This window comes from Lithobates pipiens, unplaced genomic scaffold (assembly GCF_037356315.1).
Source record: "Lithobates pipiens isolate NorthernLeopardFrog02 unplaced genomic scaffold, aLitPip1_a1.2 Scaffold_8, whole genome shotgun sequence".
Classification (NCBI taxonomy): Eukaryota; Metazoa; Chordata; class Amphibia; order Anura; family Ranidae; genus Lithobates; species Lithobates pipiens.
Window position 1 is genome coordinate 358,872,250 of NW_027507903.1, and position 20,604 is coordinate 358,892,853.

Consider the following 20,604-nt stretch of genomic DNA (forward strand, 5'->3'; position numbering starts at 1 on the left):
AAGTTTACATATATCCATTTTGAGGATTAAAATATATTATTGGTGAATCTTCAGAAGTATCAGAATGTATATATGTATAGCCATTTATTTTTTAGTTTTCAAGTAGTGAAGAATTAAAATCAAATTCTTTCAGGTTATTTTTTTGCTCTCTGTATACCGTTTAGAAAATGTTCCTTTACTTCCTGTCAGAGGTGCAACAGGAAGTTTAGGGAAACCTCCTAGTGAAGGGAATTTTCCTCTTACACCGTTATTGCCAGAAAAAGTGTCTCATTTGCATTTTTTTATCCTCACTTCTTGTTCTGGAAATAGCACTAAAATATTGAATTTCCTCTCACTATTTTTCTTTGTGACAAGGGTTATCAGTACAACTAGATAGACAGAAATAAAAACTTGGCAGAGGGTCTAAACCTTCCCCACTGCATTAAAAATAAAAAAAAGTTCTGTCTAGAAATACACCTTCACTTTAAACATACAAACTTAAACTATTGTTGGGGCCTATATCTGCCTATGCAAAGTCCAGAAAGAGTGTAACACTGCTCAGACTGTGGATAAAGATTTCCTTATGGCTGCTGACCCTGGCTAACCGCCGTCAATAGTAATTGAAGAAAAAGAAGATGGTCGCACACCATAGAAGGATGAACTTCTGTAGAATAGTTACTTTATTGCCAAGGTGTCAAAGGATGTAGACAGGATGTTACAGGAACATTGGTAGACCAGTTTCACACAGATAACTCATGCTTGCTGTGAACAAGCACAAGTTATCTGTGTGAAACCGATCTACCAATGTTCCTGTGCAAACAAGCAGGACAAAATTCTGGATAGCCACACACTGGAAAAAGACTTGAAATCCCATCTTTAATTGAAACAACGTGGGTCACATCAAAACAAAATAAAAAAAATCCACAGCAAAAGGAATAACAGGGTGCAGGAAAATACTGACGCGTTTCACACCATAATCAGTGCTTACTCATAGCTGCACCTGGGGCTCATCAATAAGAGACAGAGCTTCAGTCCTCAAGGATTACTTTGGAGCGATGGTTCATCCTTTCTACCAATGTTCCTGTGACATCCTGTCTACGTCCTTTGGCACCTTGACAATAAAGTAACTTTTCTACAGAAGTTCTTCCTTCCATGGTGTGTGACCAATCTTCTTTTTCTCAAACAGCTGCCCACATGGTGGGTGTGCTGCAAGGCTGTGGAAATAAAGAAGTTACTGCTAAAACTTCCATCAGCTAATCATTTTCTTAAGGATCCTTTGCCCTGGTTCACTTTGGTATGATTTGACATTTCAAATCGCATGTCAAGTCAGCGACAATTGCACCGTCCTAGTCAGCACAATGCTGCATTTTCGGCGCTGCACCGATTTCAAAAAGTAGTTTCTGTACTATTTTTTGCGATTTCGGTCTGCGATTTACATTGACATCTGTGCAGAAACCTGCACAGATGTCTCTGAAATGGTGGACGAAATCGGACTGACATGTGGGAGTGAAATTCAGCTGAACTCACACGGCTTCATTCCCGCAGGTCAGTGTGAACCTGGGCTAAATGTAAAACAGCCATAGAAACCACTAAAGTGTAACTATTTCAGACGCCCTATGGAGGGGTTGAGCATATTTCAGAGATAGAAGAGTATGAGATCAGGGTTGGAGTAATCTGGACCTTTGCCCCCCCCCCCACACACACACACACACACACACATATCTTTCACATGTTTGTATATTTTTTTTCTAAGACATTTTACCATCAACAATTTTATCTATTTAGGGGTTACACTGTTTTGATAAGTACTCTTGCAAAAAAATAATAATAATAATAAGCAAAGAAAAGGTGATAAAACAATATCTGAATAAGAAGTTTAAGCAACTAGGTTACGTTTTAAGGCTCCATTGGATCATAGGTTTTTAGGAGCAGGCCAGGCTTTTGGCTCTGGTTTGGAGATTCAGAAGCTTATCCTGTGTCAGACTAATACTGGCTGTGCTTCTTCTGAGAAACAACACAGTGTGGACAAGAAAGGACCCTCATTTAACCATGTGATGAATTAAATCTGTCACAGGCTGGTTAAGGAAAGTATCTTAATAATAAATTTTTTCTTCTTCTCTTTCAGAAGGCTACAAGAAGATCCTTCATTTTGCTCTCAAGCTCTCCGAAGCCTAGACAAGTGGTCTAGACAAGTTTAATATCTTCGATACATGCCAAGTTGTCACTTGCAACTCCCACTTTAAGATTTTATAAACATTATGATCAGAAGCTCTGGAACATCACAACACAAAGACTGACAAAGGCTTTATCACCAAGGTACTGCACCAAGAACATTTTCTCCTGAAAATACATGCATTTATAATGCTCCTTGCACTTCTGCACTTGCACAAATCTTTGTGAGAGGATTCCCCTGCATATCAACAAAGCAGCAATTCCAACATTAACAATGATGTTCCTCCTCACCTTGCTGCATTAAGGTGAGTGTTGTCTCTAAAAAAAAAAAAAAATAAAAAAAAAAAAAAATATATATATATATATATATATATATATATATATATATATATATATATATATATATATATATATATATATATATATATATAAATGTTTTGTTGTACAGACACAAATATCCCAACCGTTGTGTAGTTTATTTATCCCATGCTGATAAGATGGCAGATGGCAAAAGTTTCTTTTTTTATTATTTCAATTTTATTTGTTTTCATTAAATACATTTACTTTATTCATAAAAGACTATTTCATAAAAATTCCCATTTCCCCTCCTCCCCCTCCCCTTTCCCTCCAATCCCTCTACCCCCTCTTCCTCCAAGGTTCATCTTGTACCTCTAAGATGCTATTTGTTTTTTTGGCACTTATCCCTCCCTCTTCATAATCATTCCCTTTCCCTTTTCATAATCACTGAAAAAGAAGACATGATTTCTGGACAGAAAAGGACAATGTATGATGGTCAACAATGGTAATGGGAAAATATGATAATGGGATAGAGATGATGATGGTGCTAATGATATTACAACAAGTAAAACAAATCCAATTTTTTTTTTCATTTTTTTTTTCAAATATGGTAAAAAGGCTATGAAGACTTAACATAACAGATGAATACATGACAATGAATGGGAAAAGGCAGCTGTTGTAAATACTGTTTTCTCCTGTTTTTACAAAAGTAAAAGACAGGTCTTAACGGTAATACTAATGGCACTGCACAGAAGATATCTTCGTATCTAAAAGAAAAGTATAAACGTGGATGGAGACCCGGTGCCAGGGTTTGACACATAGTGGACTGGCTTGATACATTTATGGGAGGAGCTGGGCTTGACCCATCTGTCTTGGTCCATGCTGGAACCAATAATAGAATACATGGAATATGGAGGATCCTTAAGAATCAATTCACAGAATTAGGCTGCAAGTAGAAGGGAAGGACCTCCAAGGTGATACTCTCTGACATATGGCCTGTGCCGTGTGTAACACACGAAAAACAGGGGGAGCTTAGAGAATTGGGTGTATGTCTAAACATCTGGTGTAAGAGGGAAAGATTTGGGTTTCTAGAGCACTGGACTGACTTTATATTGAGTTACAGCATATATGCTAAAGACGGTTTTCACCTAAATGGAAGGGATCTGCTGTCCTGGGGGAGAGGTTTATGGGAAGGCTGGAGGTGTATTTAAACTAGGATTAAAGGGGGAGAGTGAATTTGATTATAATGGGGCAGGCAGGTCAGACAGGAGTCAGTCCCTAATGGTGGGTGAAATGGGGAAGATGGGGGGGGGGGGGCTCTGGCAGGTGATAAGAAGGTTCCCATGTTACAACCATTGAAAATTTAATTATTTGGATTACAAAAAAAAAATGTACAAAATGCATGTGAAAAATGTGACAATCAGTTAAAGTGTTTGTTCGCCGATGGCAGAAGTCTGTCAAGCAAAATAGGTAAATTGAAAGCTTTGGTGCGTGAAGAAAACAATGTTTTAATTGGTATCACACTACTATTGCTGAATTTCAGCTTCATTCTTCATATGATTAGGATATTAATATTCCTGGAAATCCTCTCTTTCTAAGAGACAAGGTAAAACAGAAAGATGGTGATGTCTGTCTGTATGTGAGAAGTGATCTCAAAGTGAGTGTGAAAGAGTACTTAGTTAAGTAGAGAGTTTGATGAGGCTGAAGCATTATGGGTAGAACTGTATATGGTTGTGTGTACTACAAATGTGTACCTGTCTCCAGCCCATCAGAGTTCCCAAGTACCTATCTGCAGCCCATGCCTCATAGAATATATGTTGGGGTGTTTGCTTTCCAAAATGGGGTCATTTTGTGGGTAATTCCACTGGGCTCGTGCTCAAGGACCTTCAAAAGTGCAATGGGTAGGAATGAAATGAGATGTGTAATTTATGCTCCTAGGATGCCTGAAGATATTACCTCAATGTTGGTCCTCTGTATGTGGCCAGGCTGTGTAAAAGTCGTACACGTGTGGTATTGCCATACTCGGGAACAGTAGCAGAATGTGTTTTGGGGTGCCATTTTTGCTATATACATGCTATGTTTTGAAAATATCTTATAAATTGACAACTTTGTGTAAAAAAAAATGTGTTTTAATTTTTTTCCACGTTTTCCCAAAACTTCTGTAAAAAAAAATGAACCGTTCAAAAGACTCATTCTGCCTCATAGATTATACGCTGGGGTGTTTACTTTCCAAAATGGAGTAATTTTGTGGGCAATTCCATTGTTCTGGTTCTTCAGGGCTTTCAAAATTGTAATAGGTGGTTGAGAAATGAGATGTGTCATTTATGCTCCTAGAACGCCTGAAAATGCGACTTCAATGTTGGGCCTTCATATGTGGCCAGGCTGTGTAAAAGTCTCACACATGCGGTACCGCCATACTAGGGAAGAGTAGCAGAATGTATTTTGGGGTGTAATTTGTTGTATGCATATGCTGTGTGTGATAACTAACCTGATAATATGACAATTTTGTAAAAAACAAAACAAAAAAAATCTTCATATTGCAAAGGATTGTGGGAAAAATTACAACTTAAAAAACTCACCATGCTACATACTTAATACCTTGGAATGTCTACCTTCTAAAAAGAGGTCATTTTGGGATATTTATACTTTCCTGACTTGTTAGTGTCTCAAGAAATGAGATACACATGATGTACTGAAGGCCTGATCAGATGTGATCTTTTTTTAGTGATTAACACCATAGATTGTAGAGACTATAACTTTCACAAAGACCAAATAATATACACTAATCTGGGTTATTTTTAGCAAAGAAAAGAAGCAGTATACATTTTGGACAAATTATTATTTTATATATATATATATATATATACATATATATATATATATATATATATATATATATATATAAAAACACACAAAAAAAGACACACTAGTGATTAAATACCACCAAAAGAAAGCTCAATTTGTGTGAAAAAAGGACGCAAGTTTCAGTACAGTGTTGCATGACTAAGTAATTGTCATTCAAACTGTAAGAGCACTGAAAGCTGAAAATTGGTATGGGCAGGAAGGGGGTGTAAGTGCATTGTATTGCAGTGTTTAAAACATGTATGGATTCCAGAGAGAGAGAGAGAAAGATGTATAAATCATTTTTTCCTGTGGAAATCATAAGTAAGACCTCTAGAGTATGCAGTTCCGTTTTGGGCACCAGTTTGCAAAAAGGATATTGGGGAGTCCCTCACCCCCCAATTCCTCTAAAACCAGGCTCTCCCGCGAAGGTTCCCACCCTTCCCTTCCTCCTCACCACCCTTGTTCCTTCCCTCCTTCCTCTCCTTTCACTCTCCCGCTCTGACTTCCTCTATTACTTTTACCTTGTTGCAGGGTCACCTCGACCCACATTTTGATCTGGAGCGAACTGTATGACAGTTGGTCATTCCAACCGTTTAGGTTTTCTTGTTTTTTTCCCTGTTATTATACATATGTTTCATTTTTTTTTTCTATATAGGCCTTTGCTTCGGGCTCCCACCCCGAGTTTGGGCTGAAAGGATCTGCCCTCCTTCTGCCCATGTTATGGCAACTTTTCTAGGTTAAATGCAACTTCTCATAGCGGTTCTAGCATTTTACAGGTTTGGGATTCCGGACAGTGGTCCCTCCTGGGCTAACCTCGCGCGTCCCTCGGGAACTCCTTGGTCAGCCCCCTCACAGCAAGATCCCTATGGGGTGAGGGGTCCTGGCCTGGGTTTGATCCTGGTGGACCCGGAAACGGGGACCCACGTCTTTAAGTGTATACTTCCTCCATCCAAGACCTGTTAGCAGAGCTGGCTGATTACTCCCAGTGGAAGTCTACTTTATTACCCGGGACCCTTTTGTATTTGTTTTTTTGTACTTCTCCTTAGTTATTTTCTGTTCTCCACCTATACCCGTATATTGTCATTCCTGCTTTGACGTTCAGAGTCTGTTGACATATGTTTTGTACCAACTCCACCCTCTGCTTTTTTTTGTCATTGTCGGATAGATGTTATGTTCTAAAGATTTAATACATGATTTTTGAAACTCAAAAAAAAAAAAAAAAAGAAAAAGGATATTGGGGAACTAGAGAAAGTGCAGAGAAGGGCTACCAAACTGATAAGAGGCATGGAGGAGCTCAGCTATGTGAAAAGATTAGGTGACTTAAATTAATTCTCTCTTGAGAATAGGAGATTAAGGGGGGCTATGTTCAACATGTATAAGTACATAAGTGGTCCATATAGTGAACTGGGTGTCAAGTTATTCGCTTTAAGGTAATCACAGAGAACAAGGGTGCATTCTTTACACCAGGAGGAAAAGAGGTTTAACCCTCAAATACAGAAAGACTTCTTTATAGGAAGAGCTGTTAAAATGTGGAATAGACTCCTTCAAGATCTGGTTCTGATCAGTTTAAAAAAAAAACTGGAATCTTTCCTAAATGCACAAAATAGAGCTGGATACTACATTTTTTTATGGTAAAGTTGATCCAGGGAATATCAGATTGCCTCTTGGGGGATTAAAAAGGATTTTTTTTTCCCCCAGCTTGAATTGGATCATGCTTTATTGTTTTTCTTTTTTCTTTTTTTTTGGGGGGGGAGGGGTTCCCTACCTTTGGGTCAACTGTGGGTATAGGATTGTGTATATGGAGGTGTTCGATTTGCGTGTGTGTTTTTTTTTGTGGGTTGAACTGGATGGTCTTTTTTCAACCAGAATAACTATGAAACCTTGAAAATACAGGGGGTTATGCAGCTACGTGGCAGATGAGGTTCAATACTGAGAAATGTAAAGTTATGGACTTGAGTTTCAAAAATACAAATACAAAATATATAATAGGAGGGGCGCCCCTTGGAGAAGCAATGATGAAAAGGATCTGGGAGTGTTATATCACAGACTTCACAATAGCATGCAATGCCAAGCCATAGCTAACAAAAGCTATCCAAATATTCTCATGCATTATAAAGGGCATACATTCCATTGATAAATCAATAATTCTACTCCTATACAAGACACTGGTTTGGGCTCATATTGAATATACAGTTTGGAATATCTGCTTACACATAACTTTTTCATGTTCGACGGAGCCTATTATCTTCAGAGGTGCGGGGCCTCCATGGGAGCGAAATTTTCGCCCTCACTAGCCAACCTTTACATGGGTTGGTGGGAGAGGTCCCGCATCTTTGGACATGATAGCCCCCGCCGTAAGGATACAGTATTCTTCGGGCGCTTCATAGACGATCTTCTATTTATTTCATCTGATGAGCATGCCAGCTTGGAGGAATGGCTCAGTTACTTCAATGACAACACTTTAAACCTACAATTCACTGGAGTTTTGAAGAAGGGTGCCATAGATTTTTTAGATGTTAATCTGACTAGTTTAGAGGGTAACATTGTTACTAGTTTGCACAGAAAACCAACTGCGGTCAATACACTTTTGAGAGCAGATTCAGCTCATCCCAGTCATACTATTAGGGGGATACCATATGGACAATTTTTGAGGTTGCAGCGTCTTTGTAGCACACCTGATAAATTTCAGGTGGAAGCTAGTGAAATGGCAAATAGGTTTAGAGAAAGGGGATATACATCTGCCAATATACAAAAAGCCTTAACCTCAGCTAGTATTATTCCAAGAGACACACTGTTGCAGAATAGGCATTATTCTAACAGAAACAGAAACAAAAGTCAAGTTTCTTTTACCGAGACCCTTACTGCCGTGTTTTCTACATCATATAATTTACTGACATAAGAAAAATAGTGACAAAATATCTCCCTGTTTTATTTAATGATCCTGCATATAATCAAATTCTTTCTAGAGGCATAAAAACAGTTTCCCGTAGAGCACCCACACTAGGGCATATTCTATCTCCCAGTTTATTTACAACGAGCCAATCTGACCAGCATTAGTTAAACTTTACAGGCAATTTTAAATGTGGTGGAGCAGGTTGTGCCTATTGTGGTCACATTATGAGAGGTACACAAGTAACCTCTTGTACTAACAACAAAACTGCTGACATTAGATCTTTCATAAACTGCAATACCAAATATCTGATTTATGTCATAACCTGTAATCTTTGCCATGTCCAATATGTGGGACGCACTACACGTAGACTTAAGGATCGTTTATATGATCATCTATATGACATAGAAAAAAATAAATCTACTAATGCGGCCAAACATTGGAATATTGTACATCAGAAGGATGTTTCAAATTTATTCATACAGGGCATTGAGAGAATTATGACCCCCAAGCGGGGGGGTGACAGATTTCCCATGCTCTGTAAACGTGAGGTTTTCTGGATATTTTTTCTAGAAACCAGGATCCCGACACGGTTAAATTTTGATTGGGATGCCTCATATTACTATGACTGAAAAAACTTTTTGAGACATTGGAGATCCCATTCTATATTTTAATAGTATTTCATAAAATCCATGAAATTTCTATTAATGTATGGATATTGCAATTTCACTCTCTTATCTATCTCTCAGGAGATTGACATATGATGTCAAAACAGTTATAGGTTCGCTTGCATTATACATACCTTTAAAACCATTCATCTGGATGCATGATGTCAAATGATGTCAAAACAGTTATAGGTTCGCTTGCATTATATATACCTTTAAAACCATTCATCTGGATGCATGAAGTTTTACATAAGTAACCCATCCAGATACATGAAGTTTGTGGCTATAGGATAAAGGAATATGTTCCCCTATATTTGATAGTATTGCAAAGGGAGGATGTCCTCATTGCTCACACTGTCCACAAATATAGTTTATATATAGGTGAGTCCATATCCACCATACTTTACATTGGGCAGGTTTATGAGCAAAGGATATTCTCCCTACACATACAATCTATCAATGCGAGTCATGTGTGGGTGATCTCACACACATTGCATCGTATATCTGGTAGCATGTAGGCTCCATAATCGTAATCCACATATAGGGGAGTCTCCATATATACTACACTTTATATCTGATATTATCACAGATTAAAAACATCCTTTTGTATATATAGCCCATCAATGTTGTCTATATGTAAGCGAGCTCACATACACTGTATTGCATACAAGCTAGTGAGATGGAAACAAGTGCTGAGAAAGGAGACATCACATAGTATCGCTGGGTGAGGACATCCTCCTCACACATATAATTCACTAATAAAGTGTGAGTGAGTAGAGATACACCCGTGATTACACATTACAATTTAATACACAGGGGATAATGTCTTTGCACCTATAATCATTGTTACATCACAGCCACTATTGATAACTATAAAAATGTCTCCATATATATTTTTTTTTATACAAATTATGGACATTTCTCCTTTGCATCATATATGAAGGATAGTGTTGGTTCACACATCTGAGAGTTCAGATCGCCTCTGTATTGGTTGTCTCTTCCCCTCATCTTCTCTTCTTCTTTTCTTTTCTCTTCTTTTTCATTATGTAGTTTACCCATTTATGGGATTAATCATAATGGAACATTTACGTTATGGTCGGCCAAAAAGAGCACATCCCTCATTCAACTGCATTTATTGCCTCATGAATTAACTTTTGACTGAAGTTACAGTGCCTACTTTATTGTCCGTGAGGGTCCCTAAAGTTTTGTTTTGTTTTACTTTTTCTTTTTTATAGTCAGATAAATACCAATGATCTTACATGTAATATGTGTTTTTTTAGCATTGACAATAGGATGGTAAATGTTAATATGAATTTATGATTATGATTTGATTTATTATTTAATTGCTAGCATTTATCTTCACAACCGACAAATGTAGAGATTGGCTGGAGTATGTACAATTGTATAAACTATTGACGGCTGTGGTTTGTTCTGAGTCCTGGGTTTTCTACACACGCAGACTACTAATTATTTGGATAATGTTATTAATTGTATGGGGTATTGGGTTTTTTATACTCATTTCTTGACAGTTCACATAGATATTACCGGTTAATTGGTGAGTTTATGTTTGACGAACACAGATCATTGTCACTCTCAACATTGCCGGCCAATTGGCGTGGTTATGTTTGATGAATGCTGATCATTGTCACTCTCAACGGGGTTTTCCCTAAATACATTAATCGACACACAAATAAACAACACCGCCTTTAGATTTTGAATTGTTTAATATTTATTTCTTTCCTTTATCCATTTTTCATTTATTTTTCACATATGTTGAAACACTATTGCATCAAATAACACTTTCATTAACTCATACATATTTACATATTCACATGTGATTTCAAGCACTAAAAATCATCATTTTCACATTCATACATTCACATTTTGTCTCATTTAATTATACTTTTTCACCACACATCATTTTTCACTTATTTTTAGCTATTTAATTAATTCATTATTTAACAACTGGGTGTGGAATGCATGTGTGGAGACTTCATGATGATGGCCCACCAGCTGTCATAATTTTGTTCTTGATTTTATTACCATGTGTCCACACTTGTATGGTATATATTTGCTTTTCATTTGGAACTAAAGTTAGCTATGAGTAAGCACTAGTTTTAGCGTGAAACGTGTTAGCAATCTTGTTCTAAATTTTTGTTTCCCTTTGCTGTGATGTTTCGTGTAATATGGAGTGTTTTTACTTGAAGAATTAAAGGCATTTTTACTTTTTACTCAATCTGGAGTGCGGCTATCCAGAGTTTTGTTTGTTTCCTGTATACTTGGCTTATGCAATTAGCCTGCACCAGGAACCTCCACCCATCTTGAGAGTCAGTAGCCTGTTGGTGGATCAACCTGGAGCGGTGAATTTCTGTTTTTCTTAATTATTATAGCATGGCATGTTCACCAATGCCAGGAGTCTGGTGGACAAAATGGGAGAACTAGAGTTACTGTTGTACGATGAGGATTTTGATTTTGTAGGAATTTCAGAAACTTGTTTCAACAGCTCTCATGATTGGCTGGCAACCATTCAAGGGTATTCTCTATATCACATGAATAGAGAGGGAAAAAAAGGGGGAGGTTTATGCCTATATATCAAAAATAATGTAAAAGTAAATGTGAGAGATGACATCACTAAGGGAGCAAGGGAGGAGGTGGAATCCTTATGGGTAGAGCTGAAAAGGGATGAAACTAAGGGGAATGTAATACTGGGAGTATGCTATAGCCCCCCTAACCAGAGGGAGGAGGCAGGCCTCCTATCACAATTTGGATTAGCAGCAAGAATGTGAAGTGTCATCATAATGGGGGATTTTATTTATCCAGACATAGACTGGGTGGAAGAAACCGTGCATTCATCTAGGGCTCGCCAGTTCCAAAATGTCTTGCAGGACAATTTCATGGGTCAGATGGTGAATGCACCAACTATAAACAAAGCGTTACTAGACCTACTACAGACTAACAATACAGACCTAATCACGGAGGTGGAAATACGGGGTAATTTAGGAAACAGCAATCACAGGTAAATTAGTTTCAGCATATATCACACTGATTGAAAGCATAAGGGAAATACAAAGACACTGAATTTCAAAAGAGCCAACTTCCCTAAACTAAGAGCCTTGTTAGAAAATAGAAATTGGGATAAAATCCTAGGAACAAAGAACATGGGGGAGAAATTGGTATGCTTTAAGAGCATATTAAATAAGGGCATTAGCCAGTGCATCCCAAAGAGAAATACATTTAAAAGAGCTAATAAAAGTCCTGGGTGGCTTAACTCCAATGTAAAAATGTATATAAAAGAAAAGGAGAAGGCCTTCAAAAAATACAAGACTGAGAGATCATCACCAGCATTCCAACTTTACAAAGAATGCAACAAGAAATGTAAGGGTGCAATCAGGGCTAAGATAAAACACAAAAGGCACATAGCGGATGAGAGTAAGAAAAATCCCAAGAAATTCTTTAAGTACAAAAATAGTATGAAAGTGAGGTCAGATCATATTGGTCCCATAAAGAATGATGAAGGGAATCTGGTTACTAAGGAAGGAGAGATGGTGAAGGTATTGAATTTATTCTTCTCCTCAGTCTTCACAAGGGAATCGGGGGACTTCAGTAACCAAAACTGCAATGTTTATCCTCATGACAAGTCATAGGAAGCACCCTCATGGCTAACAGAGGACAGAATTATAACTAGACTTGAAAAACTTAACACTAATAAGTCAACGGGACCAGATGCCTTGCATCTGAGGGTCCTTAAGGAACTCAGTCAAGTAACTGCCAGACCATTGTTCCTAATTTTTACAAACAGCCTACTAACTGGAATGGTACCAGCTGATTGGAGAAAAGCCAATGTAGCACCAATATTTAAAAAAAGGGCCATCTGGCCCTGGGAATTACAGACCAGTTAGCCCAACATGAATTGTATGCAAGCTTTTGGAGGGGATGATAAGGGACTATATACAAGATTTTAATAGTGACAATGGAATCCCCCAGGGTTCTGTCCTGGAACCAATCCTATTTAATTTATTCATAAACGACCTGGAGGATGGGATAAACAGTTCAATCTCTGTACTTGTGGACAATACTAAAGAAGGGCAATAACTTCTCTGCAGGATATGGAAACCATGCAAGAAGATCTGAACAAGTTAATGGGGTGGGCAACTACATGGCAAATGAGATTTAATGTGGAAAAAAATTAAAATAATGCATTTAGGTGGCAAAAATGGAAATGCAATCTACTGACGGGGGGGCTCTGGGGAATCTAGGATGGAAAAGGACCTGGAGGTCCTAGTAAAGGACAGGCTCAGCAATGGCATGCAATGCCAAGCTAGTGCAAGCAAAGCAAACAGAAAATTGGCATGCATTAAAAAGAAGATTAACTCCAGAGATAAAACAATAATTCTCCTGCTCTACATGACTCTGGTTAGGATGCAACTGGAGTATGCTGTCCAGTTCTGGGCACAAGTCCTCAGGAAGGATGTGGTGGAACTGGAGAGAGTCCAGAGAAGGGCTACAAAACGAATAAAGGGTCTGGAGGACATTAGTTATGAGGAAAGGTTATGAGCACTGAACTTGTTCAGTCTGGAGAAGAGACACTTGAGAGGGATATCATTTCAATATACAGATTCTGTACTGGTGGCCCCATAATAGGGATACAACATTTCCGCGTAATTTAATTTAACCACTTCCCGACTGCCGCACGCCTATGAACCACTGCAGAATGGCACGGGTGCGCAAAAGGGCCTACCCCTACATGCCTGCGTAATCCAGGGTTAGCGAGCATGTGCACACTGCGGGAGAGTGTACCCACAGTTACCCAGGACTCATTTTCCACCGGTGGCCCGTGATCACGGCGAGGAGAGGCAGAATGGTGAAATATCTATGTAAACAAGGCATTTCCCTGTTCTGCCTAGTGACATGACAGGGATCTACTGCTCTCTGTCATCGGGAGCAGTGATCTCTGTCATGCCCTAGGTAGCCCATCCTCCCTACAGTTAGAACATGCTGAGGGAACACATGTAACCCCTTGATAGCCCCCTAGTGTTTAACCCCTTTCCTGCCAGTGACATTTACACAGTAATCAGTGCATTTTTATAGCACTGATTGCTATATACATTTTAATGGTCTCAAAAATGTGTCAAAAGTGTCTGATCTGTCCGCCACAATGTTGCAGTCCCGCTAAAAATCACAGTTCACTGCCATTACTATTAAAAATAAAATAATAATAATAAAAATGCCATAAATGAATCCCCTCTTTTGTAGATGCTATAACTTTTTTGCAAACCAATCAATATACACTTATTGTGATTTTTTTCCCCAAAAAAATGTAGAAGAATACATATCGGCCTGAACTGAGAAAGAAATGTGTTTTTTTATATATTTTTTGATACTATTTATTATAGAAAAAAAGTAAAAAAAAAATTAAAAAAGAAAGCTCTATTTGTAGGAAATAAAGGATGTCAATTTTGTTTGGGTACAAAGTCGCATTGAACGCGCAATTTTCAGTTAAAGCGATTCAGTGTTGAATTGCAAAAAAAATTCTCTGGCTATTAAAGGGGTAACATCGTCCAAGACTGAAGTGGTTAATAAGACACGCGGCCCATCTAGATACCATAGCAGGGCGAAAGCGACGTCAAAACGTCACTTCTGCCCATACTTCTTAAGGCACATTTTTTTAATGTAATTTTTTCAAAATGAAAATGTTTTTCTTTTTTTTGCATTGAAGTCCAAATATGAGATCTGAGGTCTTTTTGACCCCAGATATCATATTTAAGAGGTCCTGTCATGCTTTTTTCTATTAACAAGGGATGTTTACATTTCTTGTAACAGGAATAAAAGTGACACTTTTTTTTTAAACAGTGTAAAAATAAAAAATAAAAGGTAAAATAAATAAGAAAAAAAAATTAAACAAGTCCCGTCCCGCCGAGCTCCCGTGCAGAAGCAAACGCATATGTGAGTAGCTCCCGCATGTGAAAATGGGGTGCAAACCACACATGTGATGTATCGTCGCGATCGGTAGAGTGAGAGAAATAATTCTAGCCCTAGAACTCCTCTATAATGCAAAACATGCAACCGTTAATTTTTTTTAAATGTCACCTATGGAGATTTTTAAGGATAAAAGTTTGTCGCCATTCCATGAGCGGGCACAATTTTGAAGTGTGACATATTGGGTATCAATTTACTTGGTATAACATTATCTTTCACAATAAAAAAAAAAAAATGTGCTAGCTTTACTATTGTCTTTTTTTTAATTCAAAAAAGTGTATTTTTTAAAAAAAAGTGTGCCCAAATACAGTGTGACAGAAAGTATTGCAACAACCGCCATTTTATTCTCTAGGATGTTAGAAAAAAATTATGTATAATGTTTGAGGTTCTAAGTTATTTTCTAGCAAAAAACAACAACTGTTTTTAACTTGTAAACGCTGAGTCTGAAAAAGAGGCTCGGTCCTTAAGTGGTTAAGGAACACTGTTCATTAAGGAAAAAACAAGGCAGAGAAATTAACCTAATCAACATGAACCTAAAAATGTCTGTATCTAGAACTTTGGTAGATCGCTCAGATCTTGTCAACTGATCTTTTGAGGATTTGCTGCATTTAAATATAATTGAAAATGCGCTTATTATAGTCCAAGATCACTAGAATATACAAATGTCAAAATACATTGTAAAATGAGAAACATGGGCTAATAATTGGCATGTGATATGGTTTGGGACTTTTCACAGATTCCGTGAAGATTTTTATCCTTATTAGTTCTTATTAGAGAAAACTATTTTTAAAATGTAAAAGAAAACTGTATAACTGTTATTTCTTAATTCACAACCACCTTGGGTAACCACTTTGCGGGGAAAAATTAAATCCTCCTTCTAAAAATATATCCCTTGGTTGTTAGTATGACAAAGAAAACATGCATTAAGTATATTACCTTTAAATGCATTTGTCATAGTGTACCAGTATTCTTACCAATTAACTTGGATCTGGATGGGAAAAAAATAGCAATAAATTCTCTATGCAAGCAAATGGATTAAAACCTTTTTCTTGTGGACAGTGAAATATCTAATACAAAATCCATGTGATTTTGTTTTGAATGCATCTACCACTGCCTAATGATTCATGACATTCACATTCATATTGTAAAGAGCAATGATAATGCCCAACAAGTTTGTTAAGGAATTAAGCCCAGGATGACTTACAAAGAAGGGTAAGAACCTTGTTTTAACAGGGAGGAATGAGGAGAGGAAGCTTGGCTTGGGAAGAACATGGCCATTAAATGGTTATTACAGTCTGCAACAATATCAGTCAGCACTAGAAGAAGGCACACAGACAATTCTAACTGGCTGGACACACAGAGGCAGATACAAATCTTACACAATCTGATCCATGCTAAGGATTGTGTAGCAGCTAGGTGATTCCCACAGACTTCTGAGATTCCTCAAGCTATAGTGTGAGCTGAAATCCTTGCACACTTTCACCTTTCCCATTGTCTACAGAGACACACAACTCTAGGTAGATTGCCACCACCTGCAGTATGTTAGCTGACTGATCTGCTAGGTAACTATACATACTGTATGCAAACACACTGAGCATACAGGCTCTAGTAATGCATAGATCTCTCTAGAAGCTATTAATTCTTAGCTTAGTACCCAGAAATTCATCTTATCAATATTTATATTTAACATCATTGCAGTGCATAGAAATGTGTATAAAATTTAAAATGACCAAAAGACAAGAAAGAAAATGATACACTGAAACGTAATTTGGCTATTTGTTATCAAAACAGAAATTAATTTTAATTTTCAATCAGTATTGCTTTATTCTTCTTGGTGGGAGAAGGGCAGACATTCCATAATAGCCACAGTTTTAACATATTCTCCAGAAGAGTTACACTGTTCATTTTCAGGGTACTTGATTTATAGAGCTAAGACTGCTGGATGAACCTACATTTGGAGATGGTGTGAGGAGCATTCTTGCTTCTTGAAGTGTCTGTAGGATACATAAACCAGCTGTTTCTGATGGCTGGGTCAAAGACACTAGCACATCATTCCAATTGCAGCAAGTTCAAACTATACATGGCTGCTGTAAGCAGTGTCCATAAAACATTTGACTCCATTTTTCATACTATCAGAAGAAATCAATCTCCTTATAACTAATATTTTGAATATTATAATAGATGAAACACACTCTCTAGGTCTAAGAAAATTATTGGCGACAGCAGGGCCTAAAGCCCCATACACATGGGCCAAATGCTGGCCAACATTGTTCTGTTCAATAAAAACTAGCCTACATTTGACCTGTGTGTATGTTAGCTGGTCCGACAGAAGATGTTTTTTGTTGTACGAATATGCTGGGAAACCAGCAGCCGACTGGCTCCTGATCAGCTCTCTCAGCCAATGTCTAATAGGCAAGGAGAGGATGTCAAAGAGTATGAGCTACCCTGGAGAATGTGTACCAATGCAAAAAAATGTTTTAAAAATTCCATACAGACAGGAACAGTGATTTTTTTTGCACACCATTTACATGGAGAAAAAGAGTATTAAATTCCCAAAAAATGTCATCTTCCTCCTGCTTCTTTTTTTAAATAGAAAAAATGGCACACATAACCCAAGGGTCAGACAAAATACATAACAGACCTCTAAGGGTTTAAGAAGATGGCAATGCAGTTTTCTTTGCTGGCAATTTAAACCAGCATTTTTATTTTTTAATTTTTTGCTTTGTAATTGTCATATTTGATGAAGCATATTCTATAGCTAGAATGAAAAGAAAAATCTAGTATGGATCGATGGATCTCCATCAAAGGCTATACATCTTCTCCAATAGTAATTCGAAGGGGCACCAGACAAGGTTGCTATCACTGTCTGATTCAATCCAGATATTCATGGACTCATTTGTGGCCAGCAAGAGCAAAAATATTCTCTATTTCCTGACAATGTACCCAACTTTTTGAACTTATTACAATAGTTCTCCCAGTTTTCAGACCTTATTATGAACTCAGTAAAAACAATAGCCCTAAATATTAACTTACCTCAATCTGCAGTAGATGCCACTTCCAATATACTTCTAGAGTGTTCTCATACTTGGGGATCTATCTGACTTCCTCATAAGACTCTTTATAGTGCAATTTATTCACCATTGGGTGGTCAAACTACCCTCTATCCTGGTTTGGAAGAATGCACTCTGTTAAGATGATTTTTTTTTTTTTACCAAGGCTGCTTTTTTAACTTTAGGACTTTACCTATTGCTGCCCATAGACAGGAACCACATAGGTTGCAAAATGATGTGCTCTGTTTTATCTGGGGACACAGATATCTTTGTATGAATTTGACTCTGTACACTCCATAAATACGTGGTGGACTGGGCTACTCAAATAACCCAACTGACCTATATGACTGTGAAGGAACCTATACCTCAATGGGTCTTGACTGAAACTCTTGCACGCCTTCCTTAATCTATTGGAAATTTGATGTGACTTTCCAATAGGCTGTGCTCCCCTATATTTTGTCCTACCTTATCACATTTGCTAGCTATTCAGGACAGACAGAGGGCTCAAAGACTCCTTTTATCTACTCCTGCCCTTGTTTTCCGCAACCCGGAGTTTCCACCTGGACTCAGCATTAATTTCGTTGGTGGACCAATAAAGTCCCTTTCTCTCTCTTCTTAAGAATAGGATTTTTTTTAAATGTCAACAATCCATAAATCTTAGTACACTGTTGCAACACAATGCAGATGCCTTATTCTGAAACATTTAATTATTATATATTTTTTTAAATTCTTTATTTAGATTCCACAGATACCAACGTTTCTTAATTTCTTAATGATTTATAGATACAAAACTTAACATTAAATTCCCCTCCCCCCCTCCCTTCCTTGCAGAAATCTCATGAGATTTGTGGTTAATTCATCTTTTCCTGGCTAGGTATTACTTTTCCCTGACTTATTGTGTAATTTCCTCTACGTATCTCCATGATTTTTTAAACTTAATTATAACCAAATAATATCCTATATTCAATCTAAGATCGAATCATCCTTTGACCCTCTGAAACTTACTTTTTTATTAAATATCTTGCAACTCTAGTAATCTAAGATGTGTGTCCGCTTTATATGCCGTGCTGGCAAATTTGTATCAACAACTTTGCTTCATGCTCCTGTGGGAAAATATATGAATATTTTGTTTGAATTAACAGCGTGGCAGGAAATTGCCAACAATCTCTTCAAAATGTCTATTAATACAAATTTAGTAGAGTCTTAATATAAAACCATGTGGAGATAGTATTTAGTTTTAACAAGAATTGCAAGAATGTATCCAACAGCCTCACAAGCTGGTTTTAGGCACTGTGGCCAACTTGAGACCATGTACCATGTTTGGTGTCAATGTCTCATAATTTTAATTTTGGATCAGAATCTTTTATCTTATCCACTCAGTGATGGGTGTACACATTGCTAAATCTCCAGAACTGGTTATATGCCAGAAACTGCCTCCTAATGTTCCAAAGAATGCCAAATGGTTAATTTGCTTTAGACTCTTAAGCCCCATACACCCTATCAGATTGTCTGCTGATTTTTGTCATCAGATTTACCAAAACCATGTAGTAGAAGGGCCTGCCTGATTGCATACAAATTGAAACTCCTAATGTTTGACCTCATATTACATGGTTTTGGTAATTCTGAAGGAAAAACTCAGCAGAAAATCTGATAGTGTGTATGGGCTTAAGCAGTTAGAATAACCATAAAAAAGCACTGGAAGAAACCTGTGGTGACACGACTATGTTAAACATGAATTATATTGGATCATGGTCAATGACTAACTTTCCTGCACCCTCCAAAACAATAAAGCTAAATTTAACAAGGCATGGAACTTGTAAATAAGATACATTTCGGTAAATGCATGAAGCCAGGGTATTTCCCTCATTGTTCGTTCTTCTGAGGTTGATTCTTTCCTTTTTTGTTTTTGAACTTCTTTTCCCTATTTCATTCACTGTATTCTCATCAACTCCACTTAAGTCGTTTGGGCTATCTTTTCTTCTGGTCTTGTTGTTGCACTTATTCCATATTCTGTAAGCTATGATTATCCTGTTTCTTTATGTTAGTTAGAAAGCTATGTTATTCTTTAAACTGGGCAGGTCCTATGACCAGAAGAGAGATGTGGCAACTGCATCTTATTTCCAACTGATGTTGGTTATGTGCAGTAAATCTATGCAGTTCATTTTTGATCTCACCTACTGTGGATGTTACACGTGCCTTCTATGTATGAGAGATAATTGTTGTACTTATTGTTCATCTCTGAATTGAAAAGTTGAAAATTCAATAAAATGATTGAAAGATAACCACCCAAGTCTGTTTCCTGTATTCTGCCTGTGAGCTCCAAACGTCATTACTATTACCGTGATAGAATCCCTGTTAACCGCTTGCCGACTGGCTCACGCCGATATACATGGGTAGAAGGGCACATACAGGCAGATTAACGTTTCTGTATGTTGCCCTTCAAGAAGGGCAACTTCTGTGAGTGTAATTTCGGGTCCCACAGACTCAGTGTCCACGGGGATACCCGCGATCCTCTCACAGGGAGGAAGAACGGGGAAATGCTGATGTAAACAAGCATTTCCCCGTTCTGCCTAGTGACACTGATCACAGCTCCTTGTGATCAGGAGCTGTGATCAGTGTCGTGTCACACATACCCCACCCACAGTTAGAATCACTCCCTAGGACACACGTAACCCCTACAGTGCCATCTAGTGGTTAACCCTTTCACTGCCATTCACATTTACACAGTAAT

General features: G+C 37.6%; 1 long non-coding RNA gene across 1 annotated transcript in view; it reads left to right on the forward strand.

The window, feature by feature from the left end:
* LOC143962644 (uncharacterized) overlaps window positions 1–20,604 on the forward strand; it is an 838,833-nt gene that overhangs the window by 411,261 nt on the left and 406,968 nt on the right. The window contains exon 2 of the long non-coding RNA XR_013270746.1: window positions 2,105–2,456. This is a non-coding gene — a long non-coding RNA (uncharacterized LOC143962644). The remainder of the gene's footprint in view (window positions 1–2,104; window positions 2,457–20,604) is intronic.